At 43.6% G+C, this 15,324-nt stretch overlaps 1 protein-coding gene across 1 annotated transcript in view; it reads right to left on the reverse strand.

The window, feature by feature from the left end:
- Nucleotides 1–15,324, reverse strand: part of LOC138492813 (tenascin-X-like) — a 759,772-nt gene that overhangs the window by 156,478 nt on the left and 587,970 nt on the right. The gene's annotated exons all lie outside the window — the stretch shown is intronic.

Genomic DNA, 15,324 nt, shown 5'->3' on the forward strand with positions numbered 1-15,324 from the left:
AGTCATCCATCTATTGATTGCACTCCACATCCAAATCCAAAAGCTTAGGGATTTATATGCCGAGGTCGGCTGCAGGGGCTGTCACCAAGATGGAGCTTCACAGATTGATACAGTCCAACAAGGAGCTGTACCTGCATAGCAGAGGAGAGAGAAAGAGTGAGGGGAGGCATTGGCATCTTCACTGTGCCAGGATATGTGGCCATGGCAGAGGTCTGCTCATGTCAGTGTCCATCAAGCTCTTTAGCACATGTGGATGAGTTCGCTCCCTCCCATTGCTGTGATTGTTAGGTGCAGCTGAACATCAACTGAGTTGCCAGCAAACATTATAGACTTGTTCCAGCATTTGAGTTCTCGATGAGTTATCAGGGTGAACAAAAAACAGAAATTCTTTGTTTTGGAATACCTTCCCGCACCTCTTTACGCTTTCATGGCTGGCCTCAATGGGCCCCTCAACTTTACAAGCTGGATGTGTAAAACACGTAGGGTTCCTTCTCGACGCTGACCTGCCTTTCAATCAACATTTAATAAATGGCACAGAAGGCCCCCCTACCAATGGGCTCTTTATCCATTGTGTCTTCTCCCTGTGCCAGTACTGTAACACACCCCAAGATTTGTTTCGGTAGGATAGCTCAAAGGCAACGTGCTCACCTTGGTAGCAAGACGACACGGAGCAACACAGGTTTGATCCCTGGGTCCGTGCTTAGAAACCTCTGGGTATTAAGTGTCTTATAAATATCATATCATATCAAATCAAATTACAATATCTGCTAATGGGAGGGGCTGTGCCTGCCCTACTGATAAGGGACCTATTGGTGTATCACCACCCTCCACTTGTATAGCGAGTAAGTGAAAAACAACGCAAGCGGAATAAAAGGTGAAGACAAAAAAGGCAGCAGACCATGACTGAGAATATTATCAACATAAGAGTGAAACAAAATTCAATGTGCCGGACTGAAACTAATAAAGAGGATGTGATTGGCATGAACACAGAGAAGGGCTACGATCTGACAACAGGTGGCCTCTCTATTCCTGTGACTACAATCTGCCCTGGGCTAGCTCCTCCCTCATTAGGTCCCCTTGACAAATAGTTACAAGTCCCGGAGACAAGCAAGAGCTTTTAATTGGGTGATGAGCAGAACTCAACACTACCAGTATTGGGGTTAGAAGCGGGATCCAGGTGACCTGATGCGCCCTCATTGGGCAATAAATGTCACGTTGGGACACAATGCAACTCTCTTGACTCTCTTCCTAACATGATGACTGTTGAATCAGGGCATTTGTGTTGGGCCCCTCTTCTGTTGCACTGCCTTACCCAAAATTAGCCTCAAAGGAAAGTTGCTTGGAAAAGATGTTGAAGGTTGCGGAATTGTTTCTGACTGCTATCAGCCCCTTTCTCAGTAGATCACACCTGTTAGAACCTTTGCATCATATTCCTGAATTGGGGTTTATCTCTTCATCTGACATTGACAAATGTTGAGCTTCCTGATATTGACAGCATTACTAAGTGGAATTGTGTTAAAGGGAATATGGGAGGCTTTTGGGTTCCTTTTTCCAGTGGGGTCCATCAACCTTGACAAAGGGAAATTGACCCTTCTTACTGTTTGCTAATATGGAATAATAGAGGTTTTCACTCATTTCTGGAAAACACGGAGGGCCTAATGGGTAATATTTGTTTTGCTACAGGAGAGCTGGCTAAGGGAGATTTTTGTGCGGGATGGTTATAATATAATTTCCTGTGCTGCCACGCCATCTGTTAAGGGTCGTCCTAGGGGGCCAGTGTATTGGCGCCAAGGTGCACTTTTCATTAAGCGAATACTGGAAGTTAATTCTCTGGTAGAAGCTACATGTTTGCTTATTACACTGTATGACCCCCCCCCCCACCACCCTGAAGGTACTTTAACTAAGCAAATGATGTCTTACATTAATGTCATATGGGTAGCCTGGGTTGCCCTTTTCACTCTTGGAGGTAATCTGATAGCTGGAGATTTTAATACTCGCTATAATGTTCCCTTGGATGGTACTGGATCATCTAATGAGCAACTACTTGCAGTGGTCATATATGAAGCAAGTATAGGGCCACATCAAATAACATTAACAGAAAAGCTTGTTTGACCCAACCAGTCAGCAGAGTTCTAGGAGTTTCAACCTCTAACTTGCAGAATCGACATAGTCGTTCAGATTACGTTGTTTTTCTCCAAGTACCCAATCTGGATAAGGATGGGAGTAAACCAAGGCGAATTATTACCTTTCTGTTATTAGGTTTCTCAATATAACTAAAAGGCATGTTAATGGAAATCCCTGCAGACATACCAAGTATAATAAGATTTACTAGACAGCTTGGTCAGGTCATTTATTCCTATTCCAAATACAAGCTTTTTCTGTGATTTCCTTACATGCCACTGTGACATTAATGGGTAAGATCAATTAATATCCTCTATGATTATAAAAGGATAAAGCATCCTTCAGCCCCATATTTGAAATTCCCAGTGAACAGGGAGGTTTAAGTAGGTCTGTAAAATTGGAAATCATAGAAACCGGTTTGTCTTCTTCCTTGATCATTTTCAAATAAAATATAACACTGTTAATTTTTTTTAAAGTACATAAAGATGTCAAGCCCAATTCACTATCAATCACTCAACAGTGAGGCCCAAGGCCATACACCACAATGTTCCCTCAATGACTTTAAGGCAAGCAGTGTGTTTATTGGTGCAAATCTCTAAACTGTAAAGCACACTGGGGACTATACTGGCCCTAGAGATCTTCCAGCAGGCCTTCTATTGAATAACCTCCTTTATGTTTAACAAAGTTCCTGGTTGGTCTGAACACTTTCACTCAGTACACCTTCTTTATTAATTCTAAGTTTAACAGAAGTGTTGGTATAAAGTTGTTTAATGAAATCCAATATTTGTGGACGCTGATCCATCTCTCAAAGAAGAATAAATCAGTAAGAATAGCCGATGCAAAGTATTAGCCCATTTCTTCATAACAATATTAGGCACCCCATCTGGGTCGGGAGCTCTGCATGGCTTAAGATTATCGCGCGCACCTGGGAAGTACCCGAAGTACAGCTGTTGGCTGCGACCGCTGGTTCAGAACGCTGCAGAGGCGCCGCTTGACGCAGCTTCGAAATACTTTGCAGAAGAGCTGACAGGACGTACTTAAAGGCAACACGGAAGTTGCCTGTCCCTGAGATGCTCTGATTGGATATTCTCTTTTCAAACCCGCCCCTGGCCCCGCCCATTGGTAGCGTTAAATACGCTGTGCACTGCGCACCAGTGCGCGCACCTGGGAAGTACCCGAAGTACGGCTGTTGGCTGGGACCGCTGGTTCAGAACGCTGCAGAGGCGCCGCTTGACGCGGCTTCGAAATACTTCGCAGAAGAGCTGACAGGACGTACTTAAAGGCAACACGGAAGTTGCCTGTCCCTGAGGTGCACGAAGTATAAACTCTAAAAGCTAAAAGCTAATTGTTATAAAGTTACTGAATAATGAGGAAGAAGTGTGCCTGTTATTGATTATCTGCCCATCCTCTTTCAGATGCTCTGATTGGATATTCTCTTTTCAAACCCGCCCCTGACCCCGCCCATTGGTAGCGTTAAATACGCTGTGCACTGCGCACCAGCGCGCGCACCTGGGAAGTACCCGAAGTACGGCTGTTGGCTGGGACTGCTGGTTCAGAACGCTGCAGAGGCGCCGCTTGACACGGCTTCGAAATTCTTCGCAGAAGAGCTGACAGGACGTACTTAAAGGCAACACGGAAGTTACCTGTCCCTGAGGTGCACGAAGTATAAACTCTAAAAGCTAAAAGCTAATTGTTATAACTTTACTGAATAATGAGGAAGAGGTGTGCCTGTTATTGATTCTCTGCCCCTCCTCTTTCAGATGCTCTGATTGGATATTCTCTTTTCAAACCCGCCCCTGACCCCGCCCATTGGTAGCGTTAAATACGCTGTGCACTGCGCACCAGCGCGCGCACCTGGGAAGTACCCGAAGTACGGCTGTTGGCTGTTTGCTGCGTTGCGCAGTGTGCAACTGAGCAGCTTTGTGTGTGCCGAATTATACAATCGTATGCCTGTATAGAGACACAGCATCAGGGAAATTCATAGAAAAAGGCTATACACCCATATGTGTGGTACTGAAGGAAGAAGTTGATCTGAGTAAGGTACGTGAAGGACAATACGTGTATATGCTTGATTGGGGGTTCGGCTTTATCTCCTCAGAACGTAAGATTAGTAATGAAAAGAAAGTTTGCCAGGGGTAAAAAAGACCCAGCAACGGCAATGAATATTATAAAAACGCACCGTATGAGTATAGCGCATGCTATTGCAATAGCTCTTCCGTTACCCTCCGACTCTGATGAGGACCTAATTGAATGTGCCCAAAATGAATCAGCCAGAATAATTATTGAAAATCAAGATGATGTGATCCCTGCCTCCTCTCAGTCCATGTTCAATGAGGAGCCAAGACTGGGAGGAGGGGACGGGGTCGAAATAGGATGGAATGCGGGAAATCAGTCACAACTAAGACAGAATACCGTATCATTTATAGAGACACCTCACATATTTACCTCTGGTGAAATAACTTTACTGGGTTTATCTGAACACTTTCATTCATCCACACAATGTTCGAATTCAGCACGTAACATTGTGAATGCAGAGGAAGCTTTGAGCGAGTCTAGTCGACCTCAGATTCCACAGAGAAATGATGGGATTCATGATTACATACTAAAAGAAGTGAAGTCGCAGACCCGTATGCTAAAAGAAATCTTGCTTGCCTTGACAGCTTTCCCTGAAATGCTAGTTGAAAATATGGCAAAGTGGAAAGTAATGTCAGGGGAAGCCGCCCCAAATACTTTACCTAATACATTGAGCAATGGTGATCAGGACACAAGCGAGTTACATTTGATTCTTCCTAGACCTGGCATGGGAGATAATGAACAGAGTGTTATTGAGGTGCATAATACTAGGAAAAACAATAGCTTGCCGGAAGATTTGCAAATTCCTGCTGCTGCCAATGAGCCTATCAGGGTGGCGGATATATTTAATGTCAGGATTTCTAGAAAAAAAAAATGAAAAAAAATAGACAAAAACAGGTGCGTGCTCAAAAGGCTATGAATGCATCTGCCTTAAAGTCCTTGAGAGACATCGATACACGCAACCCTGATATGGCATTGGGAGGGAACTCCGTTACAGGACAGTCAAAAGCTGGGTTGGAAGCATGTATGGATGATGGTAAGCGGGAGAAAAGAGGGTCGACGACAGTAATCCCTCGTTTAAATCCTGCTTATAACAAGTCTGAGGGGAATATTGCCGAGCCGGGGCTTGAGAATGGCTCAAGTACCGAACCCAGTGTGATTCTGGTTTCTGATACAGGGACTAATAACGATCCAATGGTGACTGGCTATTCTGATGCGGTAAACAATTTATCAGATGCTATGAAAAATAAAATAGTCACTGATAGAATTGATACTAACTTGAAAAATCTAGAAATGGGCATGCTTGATATTTTCGACTTATTCAAGAACCCTGATGCTAAGATGCGTATAAAGATACCCCTCAGAGCGCCGAAGGGGAATGATAAGCCAATGGAAATTGCTGAGAATGCTAATAAGCTAAGGCTAATACATGAGGAGCGAATGGGTGTACGAAGAGAGAGATCAAAGGAAGAGAGAAGTCCTGAGAGAATTAATAAAGAATCCTCGACTGTAGATCAGACGTGCACATATAAAGGGGTTCAAGTCATCCGTGACCCTTTGGTGAGGGAGACGGATAGCCTAGCAGGAATGCCTGTACCTGAAATAATGAGAAAGCGTGATAATACACCATCTAAAAAAGAGGACACAGAGGAAAAAGATCAGCCCTTGACTGTGACAAGTGTCCGAGAAATAATACAGGAAATATTGTCAAACAAAGCGGGAAGGATGCCGGTATCAGAAAATGCAATCACAGGTAACGGTATGCCGATTGACAATAGATATAATGAACTAAGTAAAGGTTCCTGTGGAAAACCTATGTATGAAGCGAGAATACAGGGGGCTGTTAGTTCTCCTCATGAAGATGCTATTAGGGAGCGCGAGGTGTACCCCCATAGAGTGCAGGATATGGCATATGAAAATTATGTGAATAGGAAAAATCTGAACGGTAATCAGTATGATAAAGTGAGACGGCCTGAATGTTCTAGTGATCCAAGTCTGATCTTTTATTATGTGTTCGATGATGGCTATTATCCGATCTTAAATAGATCATATATCTGGAACTTGTTTAGAGAGATACCAGAATTAGCCCTTGTATCTTCATGTGATATTCAGCTAGTGGACTTTATTGATCCACATAGGATGGACTTTGTGTGCCTAGTGATAGCATCGCCTATGATGCGAGCTCTTATACTCAAGGAAGCTGGGGCTCTGCAAAAGAGGGGGTTTGACACGTATGAGTATGTTGATTCTGGGGAGAATACACGAGAGAGAAATGAGGAGAAATACCCCCGAAATAATAGTACAAGAGAGAAACAAAGGGTGACAAATCAAGTTGGGGGTGAGCACTTAACTCTAAGTGAAATGGACGAATGGAGATCAATGGCGGTTTCACTTAGAGATACTTTGGAACAACTAAAAGGTATGGGTAAATCCCTTTAGCGATGATAGTTTTTTTAAATTGATATCTTGGAATTCTAGAGGACATACACACCTGGTACAAAACAAAAAAGTATGCATGAATTTAGAGAAATTTGACTTTGTTTTGTTACAGGAAACTTGGGCATGTGGACCACTGTTATGGGACGGCTTTGTTGTCCTCTGCCTGCTTGGCATGATGGGCATTAGAGGTTGCCCCAAGGGTGGTTTGGCGCTCGCGTATCGTAATGATCTAGATATATCTCTGATAAAAGAGACACATGTGCATGAGTCCTGCCAAGCGCCCAATTTTAGAATCATAACCAAAGAGGGCATTACCCACCTTATGATCATTAATATCTATTGGAATGATGTGGAAAATGATGATCTCATGCTTGAAAAACTGTTGTCTGATCTGAATACATTGCTAGAAGAATGGATAGTGTCTACCCCAAACGGTTTGATAATCCTAGCAAGCGATTTGAATGCGGATTGCGATCTAACAAGTAGTGAAAGAGCAGCGAGATTAAGTGGGTGTTGCAACCAAAGAAGGCGATTAGATAATAAACAAAATAGAGGAGCCTTATGGTGTAATTTTGCAAACTCCTGGGGGCTGACACGGTTGTTTAATGACAAACCCACCTGGAAGGCGCGTGGGCTTTCCTCAATTATTGATTTTATCTTCCCAAGTGAACATCTAATTGGAAATAGGGCCAATATGCATGTGGAAGATAATTCAGAAAGCGATCATGCAATGTTATCAATGAATATAAATATAAGGAAACAAAATAATCTTACCAAAGTATATTGTGCCCAAACAACTGTTAATGTCAGAGGCTAGAGAATAAAGTGGAATATGAAAAAAACAGCGAAATTCAATGATATGATGATGCATGATTTTGAGAAATGTGCTCTGGAGGTAAAAAAGATCCAATACTCGGTTGACAAATTTGGCGAGTTCTTGGGTACAATGATGGCCAAGGTGGAGCAACCAACATCCAGAGTAGCTCTAAAAGACAAAAATCACAGGCACTCCTTTGACCTGGAGATCAAGTTGCAAAGGGCCAGGCTGAATAAGGATCTCCGTGCCATAAAAAAAAAAAGTTACTTGCCACTGAGTTTGGGGAGCATTGTAGACGGAGACAACAAGCTTATAGGAATTGGAGGTTGCATCATCAAGCCTTCTTATTACAGAAGGATGGTGAAGACATGTTGAATGCAATGAAGGAAAGCAATTCGCAAAATTATTGGGCTATCATCAATAGTACAGAGATTACACAAACTCAATTAAACACCAATCCCATTAGTGAAAAGGTATGGTGTGAATATTTCGAGAAGTTGTATGCATGTTCTTGTAATGATGACTTTGTGCTTGAAAAGATGACTTGTCATTGGTTCCTCGATGTTTCTGTGGAAAAAATACTATACACAATAAAGAAAATGAAAGCCTCCGCTACTCCGGGACCCAACAATTTGGCCATGGTGTTGATAAGGCAAAATGAATTGTTGTGGGCGAAAATACTCCATATGTTATTTAAAAATGTAATTGAGATGCAAACTATGCCAGTTTCCTGGAAAGTTTCATATGTAATTTTGATCTTTAAAAAAGGGAACCGACAGAGTATGACTAATTACAGACCAATATCTTTATTAAATATTGAGACAAAGATATTCTCAGCCATAATTCTAGAAAGTTTACTAAACTGGATGGAGGAAAAAGACATTTTAGATGTCCGACAGATTGGTTTTCGTAAAGACTTGGGAACCGATGCTGGGGGTCTAGTAGTTACAATTATGCAAAATCAAAGATCTAAAAAGGGGAACGGCCCCATATATGCTGCATCAATGGCCCTCTCGGCAGCATTTGATACGGTGGATAGGCTACTTCTATGGCAGCAATTAGCAATGTTAAACATAGAGGGTGGCCTACTCTCCATGATTATTCACCTATATTCAAACACAACTCTAAAGGTTCGACTTAATAATGAAGGACTGATGTCTAAGGAAATTCATTCAAAGAATGGCTTGAAACAAGGTTGTGCATTGGCAGCAATATTATTCAATTTATATGTCTCTGGAGCGAATGCTAGACTGGACCCTGCGGGCCTATTAGCCCCCAGGGTCGGTGGAATTGCGATCAAGTGGTTGGCATATGCGGACGATTTCATTCTTTTTGACAAAACTAAGATCGGTCTCCAGAGGCTTATTGATGCTTTCGTTAGCTTTATCAGTGATCTGAAATTGAAAATGAATCCGCAGAAAACAGTGGTGATTAACCTAGGAGAAAGCAAAAAGAAATGTGTTAATCCTGTTTGGTTTGTTGAGGGTACTGCAGTTCGTCTACAGAAAGCATTCAAGTACTTGGGCTACTCTTTTGTTAGCAATATGTCATATAGTTTTGTGAAACAATGTTTGGAAGTAAAAACCATTGATCCAGCGAAACAAATGAGAGTTATTGAAAGCAAGCATGGTAAATTTTCCATGAGTGCCTGTAGGGATTTCTATCTCATGAAGGTGATCCCAAGGCTGTCATATGGACTCGAATTCTACCCAGAGAAAGAAGCTTTACAGTTAAAAAGTTTTGAATCAAAAATCTGGATAAAGCTATTATTTTTTCTGCCAAAATGTATACCGATGGAGCTAATAAGATATGAGTTTGGTTTTAACTCTTTAAAATGTTGTATGGATTGCAAAAAAGCGATGCTTTATAGAAAATGTGTTCTTGCTAAGCATAACTCAATATATCAAGTCTGTAGGAATGATATGGGGATATACATGTCGAATTTGAAAGTAGAGGTGGAAAAGACGCTGAGTAATATTGGTGTTACTTTGAATGTCCTTTTAGAAAGACCTGCTAAAATCAAAACAATGATTAAAGCCTTCGATTGGGTTGCGAATAATTCTGTAATAATAAACTCAAAATTGTATGTGCAAGTATTATCGGTTTGGAAATGGTTCCCCGTACCTGAGCAATATCTAGTAAAATGTCCATCAAGGAATTTGCGACATAACATTATGAGATTTAGAATGAATGTGATGAACACCAATGAAATAGGTGCATTAAGAAAATTGATTCCACAGAATATGAAAGTATGTAGATTCTGCATGTTCGAAGATCTTCCAGAATCTTTGTCACGCTTGCTATTAGGTTGTTCCATGCTAAAGAATGAAAGACTTGTTTACTTTGCGGAATTTGTAATTGACACCTCGTGTGTATTTAGAGAGCAAATTTGGTTTGAAATGCTACATGGTCGTAATATCATATTAAAAATAAGGGTGATAGCGTTCTTGGCAAATGTATGCAAAGTTACATAGAAGGATTGAAGTCAGGCATGTGTGGACATACGGATATATGCTCGGGAAACATGATCAGGTGTAAGCAGTTAGATGGAAAGGCAAACTATGTACAGTGGAGGTTATCAACTCTGGATGAGGAAAAATAAAATAAACACATTTACTATAACTACTTTTAGTTGAAAGAAAAGAATTGAAGAATTGAAGACTTGCATGTGAGTCTGTTTATGAAAGTAAAAGTCTATGCAGTTGTTGTGAGAAAAAATACTTACTATATGTGTAAAATGATGTTTTAAGATTGTTGTGTTAAATGATAAAATGTATTTTTGTATAATTTTATGTTTTGATAATGAAAATTTGTAAAGGTTGTTTTAAACCAATAAACAATAAAAAAAAAAAAGATTATTTATCAAAAATACTGTGTCCTCAATGGCAAAACCCAGGCTATCATGATCATCCAGAGTGACATATTGCTCAGTGCAATAGTCCATTATATTAGGTATATTATAGAGCTTAGATATATAGTCAATCCATTGGTGTTCTGCAATCAGATTGATTTCTTTCTTATTTATTTATTTATTTATTTATTTATTGGGTATTTATAATCTGTCCATACACACAGTGTTTCAAGGCGCAACAAGATGGGGGAGGATGAAAAAACAGGGATGGAGAAAAACAAAAACAGTCCTACTAGGCCTTGTGACATTTGGATCATGCAAGTTCAATAAGACAAGTGCAGGGGAGACGAGAGGGGGGAAATGTCGGTCAGAGTGGAAGGGCCTGTGGGTTAAGCAAGTGCCAGGGGAGGCAAGGTGGAAAATGCCAGGGGAATGCAGAGACTGCAGGGGAGAGCAGGTCCATGTGATAAGTGGGAGGGACGGGTCTGGAAGGGCTCATGGGGGACAGGCCCGGTTTCCCTGTAAGAATTTGAAGGAACCAGGCAGCTAGTCGATAGGCAGAGGGAGACATTAGCGGGGGAGGGAAGGAGGAAGAGAAAAGGCGGGTCTTGAGAAGCTTCTGGAACTTAAAGAGATCCGGCTCAAGTCTGAGAGGGGCAAGGAGGCCATTTCAGAGGTAGGCATCTGTGGAGGAGATAAATCTACCCCCCACTCTGCTTGGAAAAGCGTCTGATTTGCAGAGAGTTGGACCTAGAAGTTCAAAGGGCTCTAGCAGGGAGGTATTTAGGTAGAGAGATTTGGATGTAGCGGGGTTCCAGGCCCCAGAAAAAACGTGTGGATGATACAGAGGGTCTTGACCTTCATCCTTGCAGTGACTGACAGCCAGAGGAGAGATTGTAGGACTAGAGAAATGTAGTCCCGGGCTTGAGGGCACGGTTAAGTCTTGCAGTCCTATTCTGTATTAGTTGAAGAGGGCGAATGGAGAAGTTAGGCAGTCTGAGGAAGAGGTTGTTGCAGTAGTCCAGCCTGGAGAGCACCAGAGCTCTGGAGACATTGGGCCTCATTACGAGGTAGGCGCTGACGGAATGAAGGGGGCCGGTACGGGACTGGCCCCTTTCATTCCGTCAGGGCTGATTACGAGCTTCCCATCGCGTGACCCGGATCGGACGCCTGGTAAAACCAGGCGTCCTTTCCAGATCCCGCGAGGGAAAGTGGGAGGTAACAACGGGACACTTATAATGTGCCCGTTGTTACCTCCATCCCCATTCCCAATGAGCCCTATGGGGACTCAAATGGGAATGGGGAATGGTTCCTGCAAGGAGGACTTACCGGGTCATCCTGTGTCAGAATGACCCGGTAAATCCCCACTGCAGGAACCCGGAAAAAGGAGCCCGGTTTGTAGGCAGCCATGGAGCTAATAGCTAATAGCTCCATGGATACCTCCAAACTTGGAATGAGGCCCATTGAGTTTCTGGAGGAAGGTGAGGAAAGGGAGAATGCCTCTGAGGAGGTGCAGCTGAAAGTGGACCTTCTTGGCAAGATTTGAGGAGAGAAGGAGCGAAAGGAGTCAAAATGACACCAAGGTTTTTTGCCTTACTGGAGGGTGTGGGGAGGGGGCCCATGGAGGGCACCCAGAGTGTAGGAGGGAAGGATGGAGCTGGGATCCCAATGAGAAGATTATCAGTCTTACTGGCATTAAGGCAGAGATTGTTGGCAGTGCACCATGCCTGAATAGTAGACAGAAAGTCAGGAATGAGAGAGGAAGAGGAGGAGGCAGAAGAGGGATGCTTGAAGGAGAACTGTGTGTCATCCCCACAACACTGGAAATTAGGAAAGATGGCAGAGATCAAATGGGCAAAAGCCAAGGCGAGAGGATAGAGCCATGAGGGACACCACAGGTGGAGAGCGTGGGGGAGGAGAGAAAAGGGCTAAATTCAACCTGGGAAGGACGGCCAGGAAGGAAGTAGGTCAACCAGTCCAGAGCCAGGTCTGTGATGCCAAGGGTATCATGGAGCCGATTTATAAGGGTGGCAAGATTGACTGTGTCAAAGGCAGAGGATAGGTCAAGAAGGATGAGAACGGAAGGCAAGTTGGAATCGAGATTAGAGAGCAAGTCTTCACTGGTGTTCTGGAGAGCAGTTTCTGTGCCTCTGGCAGATCTGAAGCCAGACTGGTGGTCATGGGGACAACAAACAGATTCAGTGTGGTGGATAAGCCCAGAGATGGTGGACAGGAGGGGTCGGCAGAAGGCTTTTTAAGGAGATGTGCACAAGGGAGTTCTTGAGGAGTAAAGGGAAGGATCCAGTGGCAAAGGAGTGATTGCAGAAATCAGCCAAGGCTGGAGCAAGGGAGAAAATGTTGTCCTTGATAGTTCTGGAGGAGCAGGGGAGCACCTGTTTGGATCAGTTGTAAATTCAGTCCAAGATTTTTTAATATTCCAGAACCTACATGAATCTAAATGACAGAGACGATGAAATATGAGTTGCCAATGAGAAGTCATCATAGAAGTTGAAACGTCAGCTATTCAGCTGTTTACACCACAACAGCCAGACAGGTTATTCCTAAACGGATGGAAACACACCCTGCCTTGCAAACAGCGCTACATGCCTGGCTTGCCATACCAGACATTGTGCCTCACAGTGTACATCACGCTTGAGCAGTAGGAGAAGAATAACCACCAAGAGCCTTCCGCAGGGGCGCACAGCGACCACAATGGCACTGGTTCTGCATGACTCAGCAACAGAGGCCTGACCAACAGCCTCCCCGTGAAACCAAGCAGTAGAGGAAAGAGACTCGGAAAGTCCACAAACCATCCTACTTCAACACAGCGTAACAAGTAGCAATCCTGATTCTCAAAGCTCACAACCACAAGCAAATTACTTAGCGAGGGAACACCCAGGGAAGTGTGATCGCCGTACTGAATCAAAGGGAGGAAGCACCCCAAACATTGATGCATGGCTTGGGCACTACACCTATGAGGTAAGGTGACTCAGCAATATCTCACACGAATCGATCACCTCGCATACCAGGCGCAACAACGCTTAACATGGGTAAAGATAAGGCCAAGAAGCTACCCGCCCAGAACAGAATTGACCAATACACGCTGCCAGTCACACATGCCCGAGAAGGGCAGGAAAAGAGGACTCAATGGCAGAAGCAGATAGCTCCATATCGCAGAAAGACGTTATGTCTGCCATCGCAGATTCCAGGGCCTCGATGGAACAGAAAATGGACGGCATCAGCATGGATTTGTCGCTCCTCCGTCATGACCTGCAAAAGCTAACGTCATGCACTGGCGAGGCGGAGCATCGCATATCTGGGACCGAGGATGGGCTTTGTGAACTACGCCAGCAACTATCTGGAGTGCAAACAAGATTGAAAAGAATGGAAGAAAGAGTGGACAAGGGTGAGGAAGATCAAGGCGCAACAACATCCATATTCTAGGCCTGCCAGAAAACACAGAAGAACCAAACATGGAACTGTTCCTGGAACAATGGATCACTGATATGTTTGAAACTAATTTGTTCTCCAAGTTCTTCTCCATAGAGAGAGCCCACCGCATGCCATCTGGATGACCAGTGCCTGGGGCAGAGCCCCGTATTGTGATTTCAAAGCTCCTAATTACAGGGACCGTGATGCACTGCTTCAACATGCACGCGCCAAGGGCACACTGACCTACAATGGCTCCAAAATTGCCTTCTTCCCGGACTACACCAGGGAAGTGCAAAAAGCTAGGCAATCATTTGATCAACTTAAAAGGCAGCTGCAGTCACTAAAGATGAAATATGGCCTGTTATTCTCAGCCCAACTGAAAATATATCACAAAGGCACCACTGTTCATTTCACAGACCCTAAAGAAGCATGGAGATGGGCAGAACAGCATATTGAGGGGGACTGGAAAAACACGAGGACTAGCAGGAATAAAACCCCCCGGGTACGGCCAGAACGAGGGCCACTGCCGATGCAGCCACCTCTGCACGACCATGAACCGCTGCAGCTCAGAGAAGTCGAGTGAGTGCCACAATTGAGCAGTGAAATTCACATTGGAGGCCCCACAGACCGAAAAGAGATCTAATGAAGGACAATGCCGAGACACGAAACTAAGAAGCCAAAGAATAGACAATATCAGCGAATGGTTGGGGGTACCCCCTACCCTACCAAGAGCGAACACCTCTTTGGACCCTAGGTGCAAGGGTAAAGTGATTTTGTTGGGGATAGAAGTTGTTATAGATCATTTAAGTATTATTGACGACTAACGGCATTTGTGCTCAGTCGGCATGCAAGGGTGACAGATGCTTCAAGTTGGGTGGAGTATGGGGAGAGTGAGGGGGAGTTTATTTTTTCTTATTATTGTTCTAGTTACTGTACTACGTTGATCCCAAAATCGATACACAGACGAATATTTGAAATTACAATACAACACGAGATCGCCAAACCAATGGGCACCTAGAGATACTCCTACACTAAGCCACCACATACCCACGACATTCAAAATGACCTCCCCTGAGCACAAAAATAGAACACTTAAAATACTGACGTGGAATGTCAATGGACTAGGCACCAGTGTGAAAAAGAGGCTGGTAACACAGCTACTAAATAGAAACTCACCAGACATAGCTTTCCTCACCGAAACACACCTGGCAGGTACAACCTGTAATCTCTTTAAACGTACCAACTACCGCACAGCAATCCACGTCGGCTTTACGATGGGCTCCAGAGGGGTCCTTATACTAATACAAAAAAGGCTCCCCGTGACCCTCTTAAACGTATTCCAAGACACAGGCGGGAAATGTGTTTACATCACAGAGAATTTCTGGAACAAAACAATAGCCATGCTTGCAAAATATGCGCCACCCATATTATTATCAACATTAATAGAGGATGTTACGCCCATACTCACCAATGAGTGAAGGGAATACTCATACCACTCTGGTGCCCATGCGTCTCTCTCGAGATTAGATGACGTCTTCCTCCCAACGGCAAATATACAAAGGGCTACTACTTCAACCCTGTTCCCAAGGGG

The sequence above is a fragment of the Ambystoma mexicanum genome, chromosome 10 (assembly GCF_040938575.1).
Source record: "Ambystoma mexicanum isolate Mex_15411 chromosome 10, UKY_AmexF1_1, whole genome shotgun sequence".
Taxonomy (NCBI): domain Eukaryota; kingdom Metazoa; phylum Chordata; class Amphibia; order Caudata; family Ambystomatidae; genus Ambystoma; species Ambystoma mexicanum.